The following is a 9,160-nucleotide window of genomic DNA, read 5'->3' on the forward strand; positions in this document are numbered from 1 at the left end:
TAAAGTAGTAGGACCTTATAGAAATAAATATAACATCACACTATCATTCATAAGCCCTAACGCCATCACCACCAGCATACTGGGGATGAGACCTCAAGAGTTGACTGTCTCCATTAAAGACTGAATAACTCATCAGCATTTTCCTTAGAGCAGTTTAAATATGTATGTTTATATCTGTTAATACTGTTTGCCCACTCTCACGGGGCTAAAACTGATTACGTGAGTAAAAAGGGAAACAATATACAAATGCCCAGTGTTATTTTAAATGTGTATTAATTATATTTTCTGCAACTTGTTTTAGAGATAGTTTTCACCATTGGTGATGGTATTTTCAAGTACAATGAATAGCTGAAATTTTGAGGTGCAAAAATTAATATGACTTCCTCATTCTTCACTTCACATAGATTATCTTTATTAAAATTTAAGAGTACTATATACTGATAATTTAAGAATGAGGATTTTAAAACTATTTTTAATAAGAATCCTCTCTTCCCCCCAAAAGGGAGTAACAAGCCTAATGTTTATTTCCAGGTATAGCAGCACGCCTTATATATTGCCTATGTACAATACATTATTTTTGGTGCAATTGGTATCTGTAGATTCTTTTGCTATTATTAGCTATAATTATGTTAAAAGAATAAAATATTTCTTTTCACAAATTATAGGTTTAATTGTTTAGATAGAAGGTGATAAGAACTTTTTGAAAATTTTACTTTTAAATAGTTATAGATTCTTAGGAGGCTGCCAGGAAATGTAACACAAAGCTTGCAGCAATGAGCAAGTGCACAGCTTCCTGGGTGTGGATGGAGACGGCATTGAGGGGCCTCTAGAGCTGGTTCCTGAGGAACTGACGAATCAGGAGTCACTGGGACTGGAACAAGAATGCACAGTGGAAGAAAAGACAAGGGAAAATAAAATAGGAGAAAAAAAAATTCCTCAAGAAAATTTACAGTGAAGGGTTTAGCAGGAGCATTTGCAAATCTCAACAAGCTCCTTCAAAAGTTTGAAAACACGAACCTCAGGCATTACATGATTTTCATTAATAGAGAACCAATCTATAGTGAAAAAAAGAAACATACCAAGCTAACCACCATGAAAGTGTTTCTGAAAAGAGAGACACCCCCTCAAGGACAGCCTGAGGCAGGCCCTTTAGGAGCAATTGCAAATGGCATTGTTATCACAGGAGATGCCAGCTGCACGCTTCTTATTGCCCCTGAAAACTTCATTTCCTGTGGGCTAAGAGGCAGAGGTGGAAGACAGTGAAACTGATGGCCTTGACCCTGTGTAGGCCTCGGAGACCATGTGTGCTTGGGTCTGTTTTAGTTTTGAACAAAAAAAGTCTCAAAAGTAAAAATAAAGTTGAAAGAAAAATGCTTATAGAATAAGGGTGCAAAGAAAGAAAATACATCTATATACCTGTACAATGCGTTTGTCTTAAACTATGTTATTACCAGAGAGTCAAAGACTCAAATAAAAAGTACGTAAAGTAAAAAAGTCACAGTAAGCTAAGGTTGATTTACTATTGAGGAAAGAAAAATACTGTAGCATTAAGTGTTACAAAGTCAGCAGTGGTGTTCAGTACTGTCCTACACCTTCACATTCACCATCACTCATTCCTGACTCACCCAGAGCCACTTCCAGTCCTGCCAGTTCCACGCATGGTAAGTACCCTGTACGTGTGTACCATTTAAAAATTTTTATGCCATATTTTTACTATACCTTTCTATGTGTAGATGCATAAATACTGTTGTGTGTCAATTATCCACAGTATTCAGTACAGTAACATGTAGTACAAGTTTGTAGACGAAAAGCAATAGGTTACCCACACAACTCAGGTGTGTGGTAGGCTATACCAAGTAGGTCTGCATGAGTGCACCCTGTGATGTTTGCACAGTGATGACATTGCCTAACAGCACATTTTCATGTCCGATCTCTGTTGTTAAACAACACAAGACTGTATATGAATTGAGGTTCACAATTTCCTTAAAGTTTTTATATTCTTTCCTTGGAAAGATGCTCTGAATCCCCAAAAGTCTCTATAAAGACAAGGCAGGGAACTTCAAAGTAAGACTCAGGTTTAGCTGAAACTTCAGCCTCATAGTAAAAGAATTCTTAGATCTTTCTAAATGTGGACCAGCTTGTTCCCACCAGGAGAGCTTCTACTGTGTACTGTTTCCAAGCGGGGTTAATTGCAGTAGGGAATATAGTGATGGCTAAAATGAAGAGGCTCCTTTCTCTCATGCAGGGCACAATCTGGGGTTCCTGAGCCATCTGCTACTCATTTCTGAATCCCCAGGGCATACACTTCCTAAGCATACTTTCTAGATACCGCTTTGAAGCAGTGACAAACAGGTACCCATCAAACAGAAAGGGCACATAGTAATGGCTTAAAGTGTGGTCCCTGGAGTAAGACTGCTTGGAGTTTGAATCCTAGCTCTGTCATTCACTGGATGTGTGGCCAAGGGCAACTCACTTGACCTTTAATGCCTTGGTTTACTTTTCTGCAGTATGGGGGTGATTGTAGCTATATTATAGCGTTGTTGTGAGGCTCAAATGAGCTAATAGAGGTAACATTTGGAACAGAGTTTAGCATAAAGTAACTATTCTATAAGTATTTTAATTAGGTTTATTTGATATTATTTATATATCAAATATAATAATTTTGATATAACTAAATTATAATATATTTATTATAATTAATGAAGGGTTCAATAATTATAATAAAGTAGTTTCTAATCAGTAGTAAGTCCTAAATGAATATTACTTACTATGTGTTACATGTTTCACTGACAGAAGGTGTCTCCTCTGTTTACAAGCATGTCTAAGAATATAGTTTTCACTTGAACAAGGTTCACTTTATTGGTGCAAGTCATAAAAGGGTTATTGTTTTGTACTGTCCTTTGGTTTACATAAAGCTTCTCCTGTATTCAGTGGAGCATAAACCAATTCTTTGTAGGCTAAGATATTGCACTGAAATCATGGCTAAACAAAATAAGTTCTCACAGTAAATAGTGTTGGGAGAATTGGACAGATACATCCAAAAAAAAATTAAACTAGACCTTCTTATACCACACACAAGAATAAACTCAACATGGATTAAAGACTTGAATGTAAGACTCAGGACCACAAAGTCCTAGAAGAAAACATAGGCAGTAAAATCTTGGACATTTCTTATAGCAATATTTTTTCTGATATGTCTCCTTAGCCAAGGGCAACAAAAGAAAAAAATAAACAAATGGGACTACATCAAACTAAGATGTTCTCCACTGCGGGAAACAGTATGGACACTCCTCAAAAAAATTAAAAATCAAACTGCCTGATAACCCAGTGATCCCATTTCTGGGAATATACCTGAAGAAACCCAAAACACTAACTTTAGAGTACACGCACCCCTCTGCTCATTGCAGAGTTACTTACAATAGCCAAGATTTGGAAACAGCCCATATGCCCATTAGTAGACAAGTTGATTGAAAAAAAAAGTCATGGAGCATTTATAGAATGAAACACTATGTGGCCATAAAAATGAAGGAAATCTTAATCTTTGTTACAAAAGAGTAATCTGGACCTGGAGAGTATTATGCTAAGTGAAATAAGTAAGCCAGAGAAAGACAAATACCATTTGGTTTCACTTATATGTGGAACCTAACAAACAAAATAAACAAACCACGAAATAGAAACAGACTCATAGATACAGAGAACAGACTGACAGCTGTTCAGAGGGGAGGGGGTATTGGGAGATGGGGGAAAAAAGTAAGAGGATTGAGCACAAAACAAAGACCCTCATAGACAGACAGCAGTTTACTGATGACCAGAGGGGAAGGGGGATGAGGGCAGGTAGAAGAGGGTGAAGGGAGATAAATGGTGACAAAAGGAGACTTGACTTTGGGTGCTGAACACACAATGCAACATACAGATGGTGTGTTATAGAATTGTGACCCGAGACCTATATTTATATAATTTTGTGAACTGATGTCAGCCCAATGTAATACAATAACTCTTTTTAAAAAAGAAAAATAAAGTTGCAGTTCAGAGATCTCTATGGAACAAAATAAGGAAGTGTCTTGGAATACTAAAATTTAACAGAATTTTGTATAAAGCGGCTTAGCCAAGATAACCTTTCTTTAGAGGGAGGTTTTAGTATTAAAAATAAAAAGTAGATGAAAACAAACAAGCAGAACAGAAACAGACTCATAAATCCAGAGAACATTTTGACAGCTGCCAAACAGAAGGGGGTTTGGGAAGATGGGTGAAAAAGACGAAGGGATTATGAAGTGCAAACTGGGAATTCCAATTCCCAATAGTCATGGGGATGTAAAGTACAGCATAGGGGATATAGTCATTCATAGTCTAATAACTATGTATGGTTACTAGATGGGTACCAGATTTATCGGGGTGATCACTTCATAACTTACATAGATGTCTAATCATTGGATTATACACCTAAAACTAAAAAATATCATATGTCAACTATAATAAAAAACTGGATGAGCCAAAAATCTTAGGAGTTATGAACATTTGTGTTCTACTGTAGTCAAGAATGGGAAAGAATCTATCCCATTCTTCTCTTTCTTGAAGCTGCAGCCTCCATTGGGTAGAACTTGGCTCCTTCCAGTGAGGAGTTAGAGCACTGGTTCCCCCACATTATGCACGTATTGAAGGGCACCCTTCAGGGCTTGCCTGCTCTGCATGACCTGCAAGCCAGAGAAAGAGCCTGATGAAAATGGTTGGGGGGAGTGATTTTGCTAGATTGCCGCTTGAAGTTTCTTTTTTTTTAATCTTTTAAAAAATTTTTATTTATCTTTAGAGGGGGAAGGGAAAGCGAGAGGGAGAAAAATATCAATGTATGATTGCCTCTTGTGTGTCCCCTGCTGGGAACTGGCCTGCAACCCAGGCATGTGCCCTAACTGGGAATACGAACCGCAATCGTCTGGGTTTGCAGGCCCATGCTCAATCTACTGAGCTACACCAGCCAGGGAGTTTCTTAATGTACAAAGTTGCAGTAGCTCTCTTGAGCTTTTGTCATTCTCATTCAACATTTTATTCCCCACAGAGTAAAACAAATGAATTTTAAATTCTTCTTTTTCCCTTTTTATTGAATTTATTGGGGTGACACCAGTTAACAAAATTACGCAGGGTTCAGGTGCACAATTCTACAACATATCATCTGTACACTGCGATGTGTGTTCACCACGCCACGTCAAGTCTCCTTCCCACACCATTTACCCTCTCTTCTGGTAGACCCTCATCATACAGCGTGGAGCAAACTGAGGGTCATAGTTGTGAGTACATGAAACAAAGCTCACTCTGGTGTTGTCATTTATTAATTATTATTATATTATTTTCCCTATGAACAACTGTACACCTACTGTGTCCCCACCTTGAATGTGTTATTTTAAGTGCAACCTCAACCGACCAGCCTATGATAAAACTTAAATGTCACTGATTTTCTCTGTTGTGATACTGTTGAATTGTGTGACAAACACTGCAGTGATTTCCTTACGTCTTCTGAGTTTTATGTTACAGCTCTTTCCTTTTTTAGATTTCTGTGGATACTTTTCTAAATAGTTCTACCTGCCTTTTTATTTACTGTCAACGATGTAAGTGCATGTGCACACGTGAGGTGAGTGCATATGCCTGCCTGATGCAGCTCTGTCCTGTGTTGTGTTCCTTACTTTGTATTTGCAGCTACAGTGTTGTGACGCAGTCAGCATCATTGCAAAACCCCTCTCTATAGAAACAGGGTGCAGAGAGCAGGCTTGCGACTAGCAAGTTATTGTGGTTTCTATTGTATGGTGACTCATTAACTTAGAAATAAAAGGCTTTAGACTTTATGAAGTGGAGCAAAAAACCCCCCAGAATTTATTTATAAAAAATTGTGTATTTATTCTTACATGTTTAATTTTCAGCCACCTTCAAAGCACTCTCAAACTGATGCACTATACCTAATGAGACATTTTTTCCACTGCCCAAAACAGTGTTTGAACTTGTCCGTTTTGATGCCTTTTAGTGTTCCTGCTGTTTTTTGTTTCACCTTTTCCACAAAGCAAATTGTTTCCCTTTAAGGATGTTTTTTATGTGGGGAAACAAACAAAAAAAGAGTCGCTCAAGGCGAGATTGGATGAATAGAGAGGGTGGGGCATGGAGGTCATGACATTTTTGGTCAAAAACTGCTGAACACTCAGCGCAGGTGGGCAGGTGCATTCATAAATCACCCACCACGAAATGGGTAAATGGATTGAAAGTGTCTTAAAAAAAAGTCACTGAAGACGAATGCGGCCTCTCACAACAATTCCAGCTAGCACACTGGTACAGATGGGTTCCCAGAACACTCACCTAGTGGGGGAAGTGTATACTAAGGGGCTTCTCTCTAGAGAGAATTCCAGTTTTTTTGGGGGGGTCCCTCCTCGTATATCAGTTTTATGAATCATTCAGACCACAAATAAAAAAGCAAATACATTTCTTGTTAAACAATGGAAATCTTTTTAAAGGGAAAAGGGTTTGCTTGCTTATTTGGTTGTAGAATAGAAAAAGAGTAATGCCAATGAAATGATTCAGTTCCAAATAATATTAAATTATATATAAAACTGTGAACACAGTTATTGTAAAAAAGTAGCTACTGTAAAATTGAGAAATAGCCGGTATTATTTAGCTACCCTTCACCCAATAGTCCTGGTACTCAGTGCTTTATAATTACCACCAGACAGATGCTATTTCGCCCATGCTATATGCTGTGCAATACAGCAAGGACACTGTAGGTGAGAAAATGAAGATATTTGCCTCAAATCACACACATAGCAAGTAAGAGCTGGAGTTTGAACCCAAATCTGTCTGACCCTCAGATCTTGCTCAATAGACTTAATCTTTTTTTTTTCCTGGCATAGACAGAGCATTTTTTTCTTTTCAAAGACAAGACTGATAAAGGTCAAACTCTTCCTGGCCTCTCTTGAGCCCAAGATTTAGTTACAAGTAACAGCCTGCTATTCTTGAACAAAAAATGTGGTATTTAGAGGAAGGATCACCTAGGAAACCTTTATTTCCAAAACTGTAGCTTCTGAAGGAAGACTTGATGAACTGGAGAGTCAGTGTCAGATCACCTAGTGCCTTTCTCACGGGAGAAGACTTTTCCCCAGAGACTTTCTGAATTTAAGAGATTATAAATACACACTTGTCAACAGGGGGTGTCATAATATTTTCTATACATGCATCTATAACAAATGCAAGCACTCCCCTCTATTGTCTTTTGCAGCTAGAAGAAAAAACTCCGTCATTCCAGGCATTTTGTTCAGGAGAGGAGTAGTGAGCACCATATGGCGTGTCTGCTGTGAGAAGTGGTATGGTATTTTATCATCGAGAGAACAGCACCGGGTAAAAGAGTGGGTTTGGTGTTATGGGACCGTGGAGCCGGGAAGAGTCAGGGAAGAGCTTCCCAGCCTCCTCTAATCCATCAGCACGTGTAACACTCAAGTTACCACCTTCCCAAAGACAGGGCAAATTCTGGAGCATCTCCAAGGGCAGGAGTCCAGACAGCAAGGGACTCGAAGAAAATGGAACTTAAAGAAAGTTCTCATGACTTCTTAGGCTGGACTAGAGGAGGGGCCAAGACGATAGATTTATTCTGGTAAAACCCTAGGATGCATCTGCAGAGTTGGGGATTCCTGAATCTTCTTTAGCTCAGGCTTCTCCATGGGTTGTTCTAATTGGTTCTCAAACTGCATTGTTTGGCTTGAAAAACAGGAAACCTTTAAGATGTGAGAGGTGGGTTGAATGTGGGGTGGGTGTGATTTTGGAGACACCACCCTTAATCAGACTTTGGAATGGTAGGTATTGCTTACTTTGGGGGTTGAACAGACGTGCGTGTGCGTGCACACACACACACCTATATCTCCATATAACCCTTTCTAATAGCAAAGACTCTCTCCTTTGTGGAGACCACAGATCCTGTTCTTAGAGTTGTTTATAAAGGTTCAGCTGTAACTCCTATAGCCAGGAGACATTCTAGGGTAAAGGGAATTAAATACATGTGGCAAGAAAGTAAGGGAAATAATGAAAGAGATAATTGGCTTTTCCAAGGGAGATTCTATGATTTTCTAAGAAAGCCAAAACTCTAGTTTGGGGGCTAATTACAAATATTACAAAGAGAAGAGGAAATCCCTCTCCCTAGTACAAAAGCACAGGTTGCAATAAATTAAAATATAGAGGAGTAGGGTGGGTGGCTTAAATACTTTTTCTCTCCAAGGTAATAAACACTGCGCCTGAGCATGTTCTCATTAAGCCCCTGAAAAATGCACTGCCACGGTTAGTACAGAGCCCTTTGTAAACAGTAAACAGTCTCAAAGGCGCCTCCACACTTAGAAATAATAATTTACTCTGTCAAATTAATAAGAGATTGATGGAGAGCAGACGTTACCAAGAAAGGATAAGTAAATATTTAATAGCCAGTTTGACAAATAGCATTAAATAACACTCTGTATACTTCCCTTTTTAAAAAGATAAGCAGAAACATAAAATATGAATTTAGAGTATTTTGCATTTTGAGTGATTTTATTCCAAAATGGGTGAGTGAGACCCAGTGACGGTGACATAGCAAATAATAAATACCAGGAGTTTATTATCGCTATTGGTGCTGTTACTGTAAAGAGGTCAGTCACAGTAACTGCTGACTGGAGGTTAAGCTCAATGCCACAACTTAAAGGTTGAGTGATTTAGGTCATGTCATTATTCTGTGTAACTCTCTGATTTTCTCATCTGCAAAATGAAAATAATATTTCGTACTTCACAGAGTTTCTAAACTTAGTGATCTCATTCAGAACACTTAGCACAGTGCTTGGCACAAAGGAAGCAGTCCATGTCAGGCAGGCATAATAATTATTTCCTTTCTCTTTTTGCTTCTCTGTGTATAATGACGTAATGGTAAAATGCATGGGCTCAGGAGCCAGACTCCCTGAGTTTAAGGTTCTGCTGGTTTCTAGCAATTTATTTAGCCTCCTTTGTCTCAGTTTCCTCACCTATAAAATGGGGTTATAGTGAGAATTAAGCAAATGAAGCCATGTAGAGATATGATGCCTGGAACAGAGTAAATGCTTAATAAATGTCAACCATTTTAATTACACTGTTATCAGTCTTGAGTTCCTTATATTCTCTTTTCCCTTATATATTTTTA

The sequence above is a fragment of the Sturnira hondurensis genome, unplaced genomic scaffold (assembly GCF_014824575.4).
Source record: "Sturnira hondurensis isolate 20B ecotype Veracruz unplaced genomic scaffold, ASM1482457v3 Scaffold0013515, whole genome shotgun sequence".
Lineage (NCBI taxonomy): Eukaryota > Metazoa > Chordata > Mammalia > Chiroptera > Phyllostomidae > Sturnira > Sturnira hondurensis.